The sequence below is a fragment of the Sus scrofa genome, chromosome 14 (assembly GCF_054392235.1).
Source record: "Sus scrofa isolate SSC_HxYL_T2T_F1_AM1 chromosome 14, Sscrofa_HxYL_maternal_Yorkshire_Landrace_v2.0, whole genome shotgun sequence".
Lineage (NCBI taxonomy): Eukaryota > Metazoa > Chordata > Mammalia > Artiodactyla > Suidae > Sus > Sus scrofa.
In genome coordinates, this window is record NC_139396.1 from 5547590 (window position 1) to 5564705 (window position 17116).

Below are 17116 nucleotides of genomic sequence, written 5' to 3' on the forward strand. Positions count from 1 at the left end.
CTCACCACACCTCAGCTAAAGCAGGTAATCTTCCCTGTCACTGCACTGTGTGACTGAAATTGTATAGCACTGAACACTATTGAAAGTGATCTTGGGTTTTCTCTCTCTCTCTATCTCTCTTTTTTTTTTTTCTGCTTTTTATTGCTGCATTCGTGGCATATATAAGTTCCAAGGCTAGGGGCTAAGTTAGAGCTGCAGCTGCTGGCCTACACCATAGCCAACAGCAATGCAGGATCCGAGCCACATCTGAGACCTACATCGCAGCTCACAGCTACGCCGGATCCTTAACCCACTGACTGAGGCCAGGGATTGAACCCCCATCCTCATGGATCCTATTTGGGTTTGTTACCTCTGAAACATAACGAGAACTCCTTGGACTTTCTCTATAGTTATTTGTTGTCCCCTCCCCCGACACACTCCAGAATGTAAGCCCCAAAGAGATGGCAATTCTTTCTTTTCTTTCACCTCTACATCCCCAGCAGTTAGCACCAGAGAGTACAACTACCCTTCAGCAAATAAATGCTAAGTGGATGCCTCACCCCTAGTGGGAGGTACAGGTGGGCTGAGAACAGAAGACATCCCATTTCACCACATGGGGGCAGCACATACCTGACAACCGCGGTCTTTTCCTTTACACAGACCTCTGAGGTCTGGAGAAATCGTCAGCCCTTTTGGCTTTCCAAGTTTCCATGTCTTTCTGAAGAAGCTACATGCAGTGAGGACCAGCCATCTAACCATTGAAAAGGAATTTAAAACTTAAACTCTCCCTACCTAGCCTCAGTTGTTCTGTCTCTATAATGGGCATATTAATATTCTTCCAGACTATTCTTAAATAATTCTTATTCTTAAATTATTCTTAAATAAATTGCCATTTCTTTTTTATAAATTTTTGCCATAGGTTTAGGTAAACAAAATGAATCCACGAAACATGCAGCAGTAAAGTGCTAAGATTTGGCAGTTTACTCAGTTTAAAATGAAAAGAGCAGCACGGAAAGGGGAAAGAAGAAAGCGGCTCAGAGAAAGAAGACCTGAGTTTGAGTCCTGCTTGGATCTCTGTCTGTCACTTAATCTCTAAGGAAGTGTCTGGTTTCAGCATATGACTGGTGCCTCATGCATGTCTGTTGAAAAAACAAATACATTTGTAAAGTGGGAACAATAATAATAATAATAATAATAATAACAATAGTCTCTGGGGTTGTAAGAATTAAATGAGGTCATGAATTCAAACAGGCTTAGTAATTCATGAAATGCTGTGATATATTATGTGTCATTAGAAGCCAACTGCATGGCTGAACAATAAGAGAGCCTGAGGTCTCTGTACACTGAAAGTACCAGGGAAGGCTTCCCAGAGGTGAGGAGAGAAGACAAGAGCTAAGCATCCTTCTCCATCACTATCAGCAAATCTTCAGCCAGAAGATGCCTACGAGGGAGCAGGAGGCTATTTTGCCCTTACTAAGGAGAAAGATGCGTTCTTACTCAGGAACAGAGGCCAGAAACACAGAGCTGAGGGGTGTTTTCTTCCCAACCAAATGGGATCCAATCATATTTCTGGTAAGACTCCCTCCACCTCACCTCAAACATGATAGCCTCCTCAGAAGAAAGGCTCTCAGTCCATTCAGAATCTTACTATTGCCTTCATAATTATTATCGCTATGACTATGACAGTCATTATAAGGAAGAGCATCCAAATTTAGGAAAGCAGAGGAAGGAGGGGATGCTGGGGCTCTGAGCAAAGTTAGAAGGCCAGCAAATTGGCATACATGTCAAAGGTTCTACTCAGGGATTATTCCCAGCGTGGGAAGTTGTGGGAAGCTGGGTGTGAGAAGCAGGGGTGGAGAGTAACTCACTGTACCATGGTCAGAGAAAGCCCTTTCCTCCTCCTCCCTGCCCAAGTGTCTTCCATTCGCCTGTGCAGTGTCTTTGGTATCCTCCACTTCTTCTCCATCCCTTCCGAGATTGCCCGTGCTCAGGTCCACATCACCTCATGCCCAGGTTATCACAAACTCCCATCACCCACCTCCCAGCTTCCGGGTTCACCAGTCCTTCTAGTGCAACTCCACAAGGTCTTCCCCAAACAGATGGCATCATGTTCCTCCCCTGTTCAAAGTCAGAAGGAACTTCTCATTCATTAGAACACATCTGTTGAAGTCTTCATCACGGCTTGCAAACCTTCGTAGACCAGCCATTACTTTAATCCTATCAGCCCACAGATGGAAAGACAGACTCACGGTGCCTGTACCCACCCCACTCATTCATGCCTTGAGCCCCCACATATCTTAGCCTGATGGTCTGGAAATACTTCATCATCCATCCACCTGCCTTTTAAAGGCCTCCAAAGCCCTGGCTCGGACCACCTCCTCCAAACAGTTCCAATATTGGGATCATTTTCTCTTCCACCTGTCCCAAGTGTCTGATTTGAGTCCAGAATACTCTGCCTTGGATTTGAACTACAAACTTCGCACTGCTGGCTCCCTCAGATCTACAGTTCCTAAAGGTGAAGATCAGTACTTGTGTCACCTCCTGCACTAGTGTTTAGCATCCAGAAATGGATGGAGCTGAACAAATGCTGGTGAGTTGAAAGTGCATTTCATTATGTTCCTTCGACTTGTTTTTGCAAAGAGCGTGCGGGTGTAATGACCATGAGTGTTACACACAGACAAATGGAGGCTGGACAACTTGGCCTTGGCCAGACACCAAGTGATGGAACCATACGTAGAGCTGAGCTCCATACAAAAAAGCAAGAGCGGGCCCCTCCTAGGTGGTGCATCCTGGTGGGGAAATGCCCCTGGTAGCTCCGATGAATCATAATAATATAATTCAGTGCTTAAGAATCCAGCCCCTGTGTCTGGATCCTGGTCTCATCATTTCTGCCTCTATGATTCTGGGGGACGTTTCTTGACCTCTGTGTCTCCTCCTGTAATAGCAACCTCATCGAATTGCAGATAAATTAGACAGCACCAATTATCTCACATTGAATCAGGCACATACTGATACACAGCTAGAGCTTTGTTGTTATTAAATCAGCACTAAGAGCAATGAAAAACAGTGGACTCGGATTTCTCTTTTGTCCCTGGGAATAGCAGTGAGGCGCCCAAAGTACCATCCCAGGAATGAGGAGGAGAAGGAGAGGCTGGAAAAACACCCCCTGGTCGGCTGAGCACATTCCCAAGATACCAGGCCACCCATCGGCATTTCCCAAGCAACAGGTCACTGTCATTTCCTCCCCCCACGCCCTGGGAAAGTGCACAAATTGAGTTCATTCCCTAAGCCCCTGTCTCCTGTTCTCAGGCCCAGTCGTGACCCTCACTAGCTATTTGATACTCTAAGAGGCAGGTATCCACCATGTTGAATGTGGGCCCAGACTTGTCACCAAGGCACATGGGAGGAGAAAGCAGCTTGCTCAGAAAGAGTGAGAATCAGTGTGTGGAGGAAGGGCTTCCTCGCTCCTGTGAACCCAGAGAAGTATTAACTGAAGGTGAATCCAAATGGAGTCTTCCAAATGGAAGACAGAAGACAGAGAGAAAAAAGAGGAGCTTCAACAGTGACTTGGAATCTGGAGAGGTCTGCTTCCTAGGAAGGAGCTACAGAGGCTCAGGAGTTCAGACCCTCATGTCAGCCCGGCCCCATCACTTCTAACTGCATGGCTTTGGGCAAGTTACTTAAGCATCTGGCAATTCATTTCCTTACTTCAAAAAGTAAAAGTATTGCCAGCATCCATATCAGAATTATGAGGACTGAATGACATAATACAGATAAATGCTTAGAACACCGACCAGGCCAAGGCTCACTTGGTTAAGAGGGTTGGCAATGACGCTAATTGGACCCTGACACAGACTGGGTGAGTGTTTTTATTCCCATTTCACAGTTGAGTAAACTCTGACTTGAGAAGTTAAGTGCCTTGCCCAGGGATAGTACATAGCTGACCTTCTAACCCAAATTCCCTTCTGTTGCTGCCCAGGACCCCAGCGAGGGATCCAGACACCCCTATGGAGGAGGAGCTGAGGCCACAATGGACTTTCTTCTTGGAAAATCAGGGGACAAGGAAGATCCAAACTAAAAACCAACTGAGCCTAACATCCAGATAAAACATCAAAGCGCTCCAAGTCATTGCATAGAACCAAATCAAATCATGTCTTCCAGAAAGGCTTTCTCCTCTTCTTGCCCAAATGGCCAAATTGTGCAAGATTTAAACACTCTCCCAGCTGGATCTGTACACCTTTAGGTCATGGAAGGTTTTACCACCAGAGGCCCATATGAGGTTTCTTCTAGAAAGAGTCCCAAGTCTGTGGGCATCAGCAGAGAAGGCAAGGAGGCCCCAGGCTTGCTCTCAGAGCTAATTCAGGATGGCCTGAGTAGCAGAAAAAGACCACCTCTCTAGGACGTCCCCCACTCTGGGTGCTTGCTCGACCCCAGGTAATATCTGCTCAGTCAAAGCCTCATGGAAGTACTGATTGGTTAGAACTAAGAGGCAGGGGTGACCCCAAGAGTAACAAATGGCTTGAAGGAGTCACAAGCTGTTGCTATTGATGTGATGTTACTGGGAGCTGGCCTTTGACTGTCATTGCTCTGGTCCCTGCCACCTATGTGATGGCATGACAGGTGCTCCGCAGACACCTGTCAAAAAGAAGAAAGAGGAGCCACCATCCTTGGAATTGAGCTTAGGTGCACCCTCAAGCAGCCACTTGCTCCTTTGGTCCTCACAGCAGTTCTAAGAGTTCCCCTCAGCAGCTGCTATTATCCATGGATGCACTCAAAGGCTCATCTGGAGGTGTGAGAGCTTCTGAGCTCAATCCCATGAGCTCTCTGCGATGCCACACTCAAGAAGAAGAGGCTGCAGGGGAAGGGGGAGGGGTGCTGCCGAGTGCATTCTGGGACTAGTGCCAGCTCTTTGCTTCCTTCTCCTCCTTTCTCTGCACAGACTGCACAGGGAACCAGAAGCTAGGGCTCCGGGTGGCATTCTGCCTTAGTTGTCACTCTCACTTGCTTCTCTAAGAGGAAGAACCAGTGGTGCCTGACTCCTCCCAGGCTCCCTGACCACCACCTACTGCCTCCCCACCCCGCTTACCAGGCCTCCTGTCACCCAGTCCTCTGGGCTCCAGTCCTGTCCAGTCTGTCTCTCAAGGTCAGTCCCATCACCATCCTCCCTGACCACCTGGAGTCCCTCCTTCTCAAAAATTCATAGAATCTGTCTGAAAACCCTGGGTCCTGTCACGCTGAAGGTCCTGTCTATCTCTCTCCTCCACTGGGTAGTTTTAATCATCTCATGTCCATTTTGAGCACCTTCCTCACCTGAGTTGCCCCCAAAATCCTCCAGCCTCCCAGGGTTCCAGTTCTACCTGGCCTTCCTTTTCAGCAGGTGACAGACTTTCTCTGGTTCAGGCAGGTCAGGCCCCGCCCCCAGGATGAGCAGCCATCCCCCTCCTCCTCAGTGAAGAGAGAGGCAGGGAAAACGGGGAGGGCAGGGCCAGAAGGATGCAAGTGTTACAGGAGTAGGAGTGAGCCTGAGGGTAGCTCTGTGAACCCACTGACCCGGGGCCTTGATGGGGCAGCCAAGGCATGATGTGGAGCTTGGTACAGTGGCTGTTTAGAACACACCCCCTTCCTCATGCCCTGCGTGGACATTTAATTTTTTTTATTGTGTTCAGAACCACTGTAGGAATGCTGGAGTTCAGGATCGAACTGCCCACAACTCTGCCATCTTTTGGGCCTCATGTCAGGGCAGGAATTGAAGCACAGGAGGCCTGCCCAACTTCTATAAGCCAAGAGAATATGCTAGTGACAACCCAGAGTCCCAGGGAGGAGGGCATGGGGACTCTGCACCGGGTCAGCCGCCCAGATTTGCCCTGAGGAACAGACATCAACAGAGGCACAGATGCAGGTGGGAGCATCATTCTGATCATTAGAAATCAGATGTCCTCAAATGTGGTAACTTTCAAAGTCCAATGCTATCCAGCATAGTAGAGTTTGAGGCATCAAGCCTTGTAAGAAGCCCTGGTGTCCACTGTCCTGGGGAGGCTGGCCACTGGCCTGGCTCATCTTCTCTGCAAATCAAAAGCAGGTTGGCTGGACTTCTCTGGGGCAGGGAGGACCCAGAGGTCTCCAAAGAGCCTGTGGTGGGAAGGGGTGATGTGCGGAACAGAGTCTGAGAAATGGCTTCTCATTTGAGCTCAATAGCTAACTATGTGTGTGGCCAGGAAAGTAGCCCTTTTGTCCACAGGGCCTCCCTCTGAAATTTGGAAGTTGGTCCAGATTGGTGGTCTCAAGCTAGGGTGGGTGCCATAGTCATCACTTTGAAGCTTGTTAAAGAACAGAGGGCCAGACCCCACCCTACCCCACCCAGCACATGCGCGCGCGCACACACACACACACACACACACACACACACACACACACACACAGTTTCAAATTCAGCAGGTCAGGGGTGGGGCTTGAGCCTGCATTTCAAGCAAGTTCCCCTAGGGGGCGGATGCTGCTGAATCGGAGACCTCATGAGAACCTAAGCGATGACTACTAGGGCTTCTTCTAGCTCTGAAGTTTTAGGTTCTGGTTTCTAAGAAGTACCTAAATGGGAAGAATAGCTTTAGAAATAAAGGAGAATTGTAGAAACAGTGAGAGGAGACATTTCCAAACACATCACCCGGCTGTGGCCACAGGCAGGCACCCCATCATGGCCCAGGCCTAGCAGGAATGGAGCAATGGGCCTGATGGATCTGCTCTCTCCTTGCTTCTGCTCTCAGGGTTTCTTTTCGTTTGGTTTTCATTGGAGTCTACATCTGAGACAATATTTCATGACGCCAGCTGCTGGAGTCGGTAATGAAATACTTTATGTGAGAGCATTTTGAAAATATGAAGTATAAGGCAGGGGGTTATTTTTAATGTATGTTTATACTTTCTCCTTTATCTCCTTCAAAACAGCAAATTATGATTGCTATAAAAGACAGAGATGTAGTTGATAGTAGAGAGCTGAATGGGAGAGAATTGAACCAATGTGAATTAAATAAGAGTTGCATTATTCCCACTTATGGAAACTGAACACTGAATGTAGGCAAGAGAGGAAGCCAAGGTGGCTCCAAAAGTGAGGGACCAGCTATCCCTGAGGCCTGGGAAGAGAATGGACAACACAGCAGGGCAGAACATGGGTGTCGTGTCAAACGCCAAGTGGGGAGAATATTTGCTTTCAGAGGTCCTGGAGCCACATGGAAACATGGGACCCTGGACTCTGGTGAGCCCAAATGCTACGGGGCCTAAAGACAGAACATTTGGTGACCATTCCCAGAATGAGAGCTCTGGCTCCATAACCCCTGGCCAATGTCCTTCCTGCCATCTCAACATCTGCCTGTGACCTCGGAGTTAGCTCCCTGTCAGTAGAGCAGAGCAACTTAGCCGTGGACCTGGGCCCTTCTCATTTAGGTTTTCTGCCTACACTTGTGCAGCTGCTCCTTTCTGCCATCTGCCCCAGTGCCCCCTCCACACATACGAGTGGAGACACCTACAGGCACTGAAAGGCGGTGGAACACAGCTCTCCCATGAGCAATAATACCACCTTCGACCCCAGGACAACCAAGACCCCTGCCCTAGGCCCTGTAACTTGAGGACCTTGCTCTGGCCTCTGAAGCCATGACTCATCCCATGAGATGAAGAGTCAGAGGCTGGAGTTCCCGCTATAGTGTACTGGGATTGTTGGTGTCTCTGGAGTGCTGGGATGCAGTTTCCATCCCTGGCCCGGCACAGTGAATGAAAGGACCCGGAGTTGCTGCAACTGACTTTGTAGGGTCACAACTATGGCTCAGATCTGATCCCTGGCCTAGGAATTCCATATGCCGTGGGTTTGCTGAAAAAGGGGGAAAAAAAGAAGTCTGAGGTGCTAAGGAGTCAAGCCCCCCAGGAGCCCCTCCTCATGGGGACCATGTTCCAGTTCGCATGCCTATAGCTGGTGGGGGAGCCAAGGGGCAGCTGTTGTGCAGAGGGCTGCAGTGGACCCAGTCTGTCCGTACACCTGTGTACAAATCCCCTCAGGGTTCAGGTCAGAGCTGGGGATGGGAGGACAATGTGGCCTCAACCCTGCCAGTATAACTGAGCTAAGTGCCAGCTTCACAAAGGCATTATATTGCATTTGTATTTGGGAAGAGGCTAAAGAGAGGCAAAGCTGGGCAGAGTCCCAGCCAAGGGTCAGGGCCTGCCTCGAGATCTGGCTAGAGGAGCCTGGGCAGGTGGGCGCAAGGCCTGCAGAGTCCCATGGCCCCAGCAAGGCCCCCACCCTGCTGGAAGAATGGCCCAGCGTCACTCAAGAGCCCTTCTCACAGGATCAGCTGCACTCTTCACTCGAGTTGTTTCAAGCCCAGATCCCAGTTACCCTTGAGAACTCTTGGAAGTGGACCACCGGCCAGGGTGGCGCCAGGCAACCCAGGCCTCAAGAACCCCATGACCTTCTCCTGACCTCTGTGTGGGAACAGGATGAGCAGAAGCCCTCAGAGGAGCCCAGTAGGCAACATGTTTTTCAAATACAGCTGAGGCACCAAAAGACCTGATTTCTGTGGGCAGCACCAGGATCTGAACAGGCAGGGGCACTGATCTATTTAACTACTAATAGGAACTACTATTACTATTAAATGTAAGTCTTGGATTTAGGCTTAAAAAAGCCAGCTGAACAAGTATCAACTGGAAGAGGCCCCAATTACCAGATCATTGAAAACACAGACTGTAAGCATGCTGCAAATTCACCTGAGCCAACAGCCTGATGAAACAAAACCTTAAACAAAGATGAGGTGTTCCTGTTGTGGCTCAGTGGTAACAAACCTGACTAGTATTCATGAGGACATGGGTTTGATCCTTGGCCTCTCTCAGTGGGTTAAGGATTCAGCATTGCTGTGAGCTGTGGTGTAGTTTGCAGACACAGCTTGGATCTGGCATTGCTGTGGCTGTGGGACAGGTAGGGGTTACAGCTTTGATTCGACCCCTAGCCTGGGAATTTACATATGCTTCACTTGCAGCCCTAAAAGGAAAAGAAAAAAAAAAAAACCAGAAGACAAATGCCACCTTAGAGTGTGTTAACACAAGTACCAGAGTCAAAGCAAAGGAGGTAAAAATGGGTCAGGCCATATCTGGTGTATCGTGTTCTGTTTTAAGTAGCCCATTTTTAAGACCATAATTATAAGCCAGAATATTCTCTACTCTATAGAAGGATATGGTGAGGAGCTTGGAAGAATTTTTAAGGAAATGGTTGTTCAGCCTTGAGGAGGCATGCATCCAGGGGATTGGGGACCTACCTTCCAATATTTGGGGGGTTGTATATGAGAATGCTTATTTCAACCTGGGTGGAATGCTGAGAAACACACCCCCATTGATAGAAACCGACCTGCCTTTTTGTAGAAGAGCATGGCCTTCAATACCAAGGCCCCTAAAAATTCTCATGCTCTTTGGTCCAGGATTTCTATTGCTAGGAATTTTGTCAAAGACGTCCTTAGAATGTGGCAAAAATTTTCCTACAATAATGTTTACTGCCCTGTTATTTACAACATGGAAAAGCTAGAAACAACTTAAGTGTCCAACAGTAAGGAAATGGTTACACACATTGTGATACATCCAGGCCATAGAAAAGTTGGCAACCATTAAAAATACGTCTTGAGAATTTTCTGTGTGGCTCAGATGTTAACAAATCTGACTAGCATCCATGAGGATGCAGGTCAATCCCTGGCCTTGCTCCGTGGGTTGGGGATCTGGCATTGCTGTGAGCTGTAGTGTAGGTCACAGATGTGGCTTGGATACCTCATTGCTGTGGCTGTGGCATAGGCTGGTGGTTACAGCTCCAATACAACCCCTTGCCTGGGAACCTCCAAATGCCATTGGGTGCAGCCCTAAAAGCAAAAACAAAAATCTTCAAAGACTATTTAGTGATATGAGAAATGGTCACCATGTCAGCAGAAAGAATGAGCTGGAGTTCCCTGGTGGTGCAGCAGGTTAAGGATCTAGCATTGTCATTGCAGCAGCTCAGGTCACTGCCATGGCGAGGGTTCAGCCCCTAGCCCAGGAAATTCCACATTGAGCAGGTGTGGAGAAAGGAAAAGAAAGGAAATAAGAGAAGGGAAAAGAAAAGAAAAAGAAAAGAACAAGCAGGATTCAATACCCAAAGTCAAATACAATTTTAACTTTATAAAACACATTGGAAGAATTATACCAGAGTACTAACAATGCTGATAACAATGTGTTATATTTATCAGTGATTTTTTTCATATCCACTTTTCTGTGTTTTTCAAGTTTTCTGCAAGGCATAAGTATCATCTTTATAATCAGGAAAAAATATTTGAAGAGCAGTTGTGTAAATAGGTGATGGACTCAGGGATGAAGTAGCAGCTGGAACTACCTGGTACCAACTTCCCAGTGAGGTGGAGGCCTCCTGGTCTCTGAGTTTCCAAGCCTGCACTGGGTGGGATGTTGAAGAAGAGGGCTGCTAAGTATAAGAACCCAAAGGATGAAAAGGGAAAATGACATTTCCTGTGGTCCTGGCAGAGTCAGGATATTCTAAGTCTGAGATTTATCATCAAAATAACTCCTGGAATGACCTAAAGCTGGTAACCTGAATCCAGGACTGTCTGCCTGTTCAGCGCATGACCGAAAGAGCCTTTTTCCTCAAGACCCAGGGCTGCTCTAGCCACCTGTTCATATGGCCAGCCTGCATCTCTTCTTGGGATCAAGAAACAGGTGGCAGATTTGTGGCAGGTTATTGTTTTCTAGTGCAGATTTGTAAAGTCTTAGAGTGGAGACCTCTCTGGGATATAGGAGGTGCTCAGCAAGTGGCTGGAACACAGCTGGATTCTCAGACTCCAGCATCCTCCCCATCACCAGGCATCTTGGGGGGCCACTCATGTGATTCAAAACTCCAACTGATGGACTATCTTTTAAAGATTGTAGAAGAGATACCCTTTGTATCCCTGAAGCCTGAAGTTACCCTCAGCAGCAAATCATCCAAAGGTAATATATCTTCTTTTCCTCCCTCACCTTTTCTGCCTTACTCATCTGCAGCCATTTGGCTAAGGTGCCAAAAAGCCATTTAGCCCAGGTCCCTTTCACAGAGGGAAATACTGAGTCTGCCAGCAAAAGTCCAGCGACACGTCTGTCTCCCATCAAGCATTTAGATTTTTAGAGGGTTACTTGAGTGGATGAGTTATTATTTTCATGAGAGATCTTCAATGTATCTCAGGAAAAAAAAAAAGCCACAGATGTAATAATATTTAGAAATTTCCCAGCAGACTGATGAATTCCTGAGTTATCAGCCACTGCTCCTTCCTTCCCCTCCCTCCCCCCACCAGCTATACCCTCACATATATGCACACAGGTACTAGCACACACACGCATGCACGCCGCATGCATGCACACACACACACACACACACACACACACACACACACACACACACACCTTCCCCCTAAGGGCTCTGAGTGTTACTAATTTGAACAGTTCCTGACTCTTACCAGCAGAGCATGGAAAATAGCAGTTGTGTTTCAAGAAAGTCTGTCCTCAGGGGACAAGCTCCACCAGGAACCCCCCTGGACCTACAGGAGGTCTACATACACCTTCCATCTACTACAGACACCAGTCTATCAAGGGACTCAGCTCTGAGGGTCAATGTCATTCGCATTGTCAAGAAATAAAAGGTTCTCCCATTTCAGAACCATGGCGGCAGCATAGGGAAAGGATTATCTATTGTTTTTCTGATTTTCAAGAATTTTAGGAGTTCACATTGTGGCTCATTGGGTTAAGAACATGACATAGTGTCCATGAGAATACAGGTTTGACCCCTGGCCTCGCTCGGTGGGTTAAGGATGGGGTGTTGTCATAAGCTGTGGCATAGCTCACAGATGTGGCTTGGATCTGGTGTTGCTGTGGCTGTGGTGTAGAGTGGTGGCTGTGGTGTAGACTGGCAGCTGCAGCTCCAATTCAACGCATAGCCTGGGAATCTCCATATGCTGCAAGTGCAGCTGTGGAAGAAAAAAAGAATTTTAAAGTAGCCTTTAGTTGAAAACAGTATGGTAGTTTCTCAAAAATGAAAGTTAGAACTACCATACAACCCAGCACTTCCACACCTGGGTAGATATATAAAAAAATTGAAAACACTAAGTCAAAAAGATTCATGCACCCAATAGCAGCATTATTTACAACTGCCAAGATGTGGAAGCAGCCTAAGAATCCATCAACAGATGAATGGATAAAGAAAATGTGATATACATATACATACATATGTATGTCACATCTTATATGTATATATGTATGTATATGTGTATACACACACACACACACACACATCTACAGTGGAATAGTATGCAGCCAAAAAAATGAAATTTTACCATTTGTAACAACATGGATGGACTTGGAGGGTATTGCGCTAAGGGAAATAGGTCAGACAGAGAAAGACAAATATTGTATGATATCACTCATATGTAGAATCTAAAAAATACCATAAACTAGTGAATATAACAAAAAAGAAGCAGACTCACAGATACAGAAAACAAATTAGTGGTTAGCCATGGGGAGAGGGAAGCAGGGAGAGGTGACATAGGAGTAATGGATTAAGAGGTACAAACTATGTGTAAAAATATCTATAAAGATATGCTGTACAACATTGAAACTACAGCCAATATACTTTATGACTATAAATGGAGTATAACCCTTAAAAATTGTGAATCACTATATTATACACCTGTAACTTATATAATATTGTATATCAATTATACTTCAAGGGAGTTGGCGCAGCAGAAACGAATTGGACTAGGAACCATGAGGTTTCAGGTTCAATTCCTGGCCTTGATCAGTGGGTTAAGGATCCAGCATTGCCTTGAGCTGTGGTGCAGGTCACAGACGCAGCTTGGATCTGGCATTGCTGTGGCTGTGGTGTAGGTCAGAGGCAGCAGCTCTAATTAGACCCCTAGCCTGGGAACCGCCATATGCCGTGGGTGCGGCCCTAAAAGACAAAAGACGAAAAAAAAAATTATACTTCAATAAAAAATAAATTTTAAATAAATTTTAAAAAATAAATTTTAAAAGTAGTTTCCTTTAGATATGCTGTCTTTCCAGATCCTCCTACACCCTGAATATTTTCTAAGAAAAGGAAATCTTGGGAGTTCCTGCTGTGGTGCAGTGGGTTAAGAATCTGACTGCCGCACCTCAGGTCGCTTCAGTGGGGAGGGTTCAATCCCCAGCCTATCAGTTGGTTTAAGGATCTGGGCATTGCCACAACTGCAGCACTGTTTGCAGCTAAGGCTCAGATTCAACCCCTGGCCCAGGAACTTTCATATGCTGCGGGTGCAGTTATAAAAAAAGAAAAGAAAAGGCAGTCTCTGACCATGAATACATATTTATGAGAGTCAGAAATGCCAACTTGGACCATTCCATCCAGCAGAAGAAGACTTCACTGCCAACCTCCATAACATCATCTCCAGAGGATCTAAATATTCCCTTAGAACCATATAGACAGCCTTATAGATGTTATGGGTATCTGGCTGTATGACCTTGGGGAGCTCAGCTGACATCTCTGGATGTCACTCTCTTGCTTTATAAAATGAGAGTTGTGTGATCACCAAGACACTTCCCAGTTTCAAATTGTATAACTCTATCCCGCTATGAATTCATCCAGACCCACAGTTGGCAAACTATAGTTTGCAGGTCAAATTCATCTCACTACTGTGTTTGTAAATAAAGTTTTATTAGAACACACTCATGTCCATTTTTATGTATTATCTGTGGCTGATTTCACATTACCATGGCAAAGTTGAGTAATTTTTTTTCCTTTATTTTCTTTTTATAGCCACACCTGCAGCATGTGGAAGTTCCCAAACTAGGGGTCAGATCAGAACTACAGCTGTGGCCTATGCTATAGCCACAGCAATAATGGATCCAAGCCACATATGTGACTTACGCCACAGCTTGTGGCAACACTGGATCCTTAACCCACTGAATGAGGCCAGGGATAAAACCTGCATCATCTCAGACACTTATATTGGGTTCTTAACCCATAGAGCCACAGAGGAAGTGTAAAGCTGAGTACTTGTGACAGAGCTGCCACAAAACCAAAAATAATTACTATCTGTTCTTTTATAGAAAAAGTTTACCAACTCCTGGTGTAAACCGTTAGAAACTGAGGTAGCCTGAGTTAGACAAAGAGACACCAGGTATTCTGCAGGGAGCAGGTAGCATTAACCCATAGACTGGGAAGCTATTTGTGTTTCCAGCCTGTGCCGCCTTTTGGATCACACAGCAGGCAGCAAACTTATGGGACGTAAGTAGAATTTTCTCATCACTGTCCTAAAACTGCAGCTTCCAAGCTTCAGTGAATGTGCCCTTGGCAGGCACACCTGTCTTGTCCCCTCCCTTCCCTCCACCACCCCAAAGCTCTCCATCACATCTCTGATCACCCTTCCTCTTTCTAGACTTTCCTGTTTGTTTTGTTTTAAGTCTGTCCTCAAACAGAAGGCTCTCCCTCCCTTTGAGTGTCTTCCTTGCTCTGCTCTGGACCGTGTCCAGGTTGATTATGTCTCAAAGCTGTACACTTCCAGGAGCAAACTGTGGCTTCCAGCAAGGGGGGATGTTTGGGCCATGGGGCCATGGGGCCATGGGGTCATGGGGCTCAGGGGCTCAGGGATGGAGGACCAAGATCTGCGGTCAGACCTGGGTTGAAATCCTGACTCCCAAACCTTCTAGGCATAAGGCCTTCATCACTAACAGCCAAGTGGCCTCCTGGACCTCTAAGGTGGTTGTATACTGTTGTGAGCAGGTGAGACATGGGATGTAGAGCAGAACCGGCATGAATGCACACCCAAGATGGATAGTGGGCTGATGATGCCGTGTGTGGCTGCCTGTCTTTAGAGAAATCAGCTGTGATTTCAAATGTATATTTGTATGCATGGGAGCATTATATGTGTGTATCTAGATATACAGTGGAAATCACAACTGACTTCTCTGAAAATAAGACTCTCTCTTACTCTCTCTATATATACACATACATAGATAAGTATATGTATGTATACTTATATAGTTGTATATATATATTTTATTTATATAATACTTTTAACTAATAGAATGTTTCCAAGCTGAGCGCTAGGCTCCTTGCAGGCACTCAACCTCACCCATCTTTCTGCACATCTGGGGGCCAGTGTGCCACCTGACCTATCAGACTGCCTTGGAGAAGGGACCCTGAAGGCCACCACATGGCCCAGAAAAATAAATTCCAGGAGAATTTAAAACTATAAATGAGGAGCTATAATTCCTCCATAAATACTTGGGAAGTCATGTTTTCAGTTGGACGGCTCTCAGAACCTGTGTCTCAAAAGTTATTTAGCCAACCTTGATTGAACATGGAATAGAAGCCAAATCCTTCCAAATAGGACATTTCCTTTGCACCCCTAAGTATTGGTTTACAACTCATTAGCCATTTGACAGGGCAGCTGGGAGGGCAGGGGCAGGGGAGAATTGTAACCCTGGAGAGTCCCGGGCCTTTGTCACCTGGAGATCATGAATCTCCATGATGTTCAGGAAAGCCTGTGAGAACACACTTCCCATCACAAGCAGCTAGTGTGCACCCCAACATCTAGGAACTGCAGAACACCCCAAATCCCTGTGGGCCCTAACCTCGGTGCCCAGCGCCCTGTGAGTCTGATTCCACTGATCTTCCCCTGAACAGCTTACCTTGCAAGTGGCTCATTTGTCCTTTAGCTGCCAGGTGCCAAACGCAGAGAGTGGCCTGAGGAGGCCCTTTTCCCCAAACCCCAGAGTTGCACCGTCTCAAACACAGCCAGAGGAAGATTCCCTGAGAGCTGAGAGGAGCCCCAAGCTGCTCCCTCCTCACCTGGATGTGCCCTGGGTAACCGAGTATTTTGAAAAGCAGAAAAGTTTCCAAAGGCCTCTGCTGGCTGGTGGCTCCCATTAGCCTGAGCAGACCCCTATCTCTCATCAGGATCACACATTAATGACAGAGACAAGCCCTCAGGAAGATGAAAGGCTTTGTATAATTAAAAAGATAAGAGCGGGCCTGGGAGAAGGAAATTGGGATTCAATTAACACTAGTGCTCTCCCCTCACCCTCCCCCGCTATCAAATGTTCCACTCGGAAGGGCCCTCTCTGCTCCAAGAGGGAAAGCCTGAAGGGCTCTTATTTATGGCCTGGCTGGAGTGGGGCTTGGGGCCTTCCTCAGCTAGGGAGTTTGTTTACTTAGAGCTCAAGAAGGGAGGGCAAGAGCAACACGAATCCTGCCAAAGGAGGTAACGAGCTGCTTTTGACTCCTTTTCTTTCCTCGTCTCAGCTCCTCTGATCTTCTTGACAGGGGAAGAAAAAATATTCAATAGAAGGTCTATTTCCTTCCTCCTTCAGCCTGGGGCTGACACAACAGGCTAAGGGTCACTGCTGAGAAAGCTCTGTGGGGTTATTTGTGTTGGGAAACCAGGCCATTTCCCCCTTTCTGTCTTTCTCAAGTTTCTGTGGAGGCAGAAGGAAGATAAGGTTGGGGACGCAGCTGCTCCAAGGATCTGTGGGCCTGGACGTGTGGGGAGCCCGGCCTCTGGGAACCCTGCTTCTGGGGTCCTCTGAAGGACCCTAAAGCCAGGGGAGAGCAGAGTTCACCAGTGTCCATGGTCTAAGCTGGGGTCAGTAAGGTGGGGACAGTTTGTGGGGGTGGGGGCTCCAGCCAAGGGCAGCAGCTGACACCAGGTCTGTGAAAGTTGATCCCAACTTGCCTTTACCTGTGAGCCTTTTACTTCATGGCTCACCTGTGGTAAAGGCAGATCTAGGTCCCGGGACCCTGCAGACTCAGAACATGTTGGGCTGTTTGGATGGATGGGCTGTTTTGAAAAGTCTGCTTTTGCTGAAGGCCGGGGAAGTTTCTCCCTGCCTCTCTTTTCAAGGAGCTCATGGAACGCTCAGTCAGAACCCTCCCCACCAAAAAGCATCTCTCAGGCACCTGGCAGGGCCCTCGAGACTGCATGCCACCAGGTCAATGGGGTCCATGAACCCAAGGAGGATGACTTGAGAAAGCCAACCCATGATAATCTGGAACCAAGAAGACAGAAAATAGTACAACAGGTGGAAGGAGTGGAGAAATTTGCAGATAAGGCATAATAATCAGGATATTAGA

At 47.0% G+C, this 17116-nt stretch overlaps 1 long non-coding RNA gene across 4 annotated transcripts in view; it reads right to left on the bottom strand.

Moving 5' to 3' along the window:
• Positions 1-16090, bottom strand: part of LOC146396251 (uncharacterized) — a 29754-nt gene extending 13664 nt beyond the window's left edge. Inside the window, exons 1-3 of one of the 4 annotated variants that reach the window (XR_014828241.1) lie at positions 15676-15852; positions 2018-2097; positions 1029-1118 (exon numbers count right to left, since the gene is read on the bottom strand). This is a non-coding gene — a long non-coding RNA (uncharacterized LOC146396251). Of the gene's footprint in view, positions 1-1028; positions 1119-2017; positions 2098-15675 lie in introns of all 4 variants that reach the window. The other 3 variants (XR_014828243.1, XR_014828240.1, XR_014828242.1) reach the window with 3 other exon arrangements.
• Between the last annotated feature and the right edge of the window lie 1026 nt (positions 16091-17116).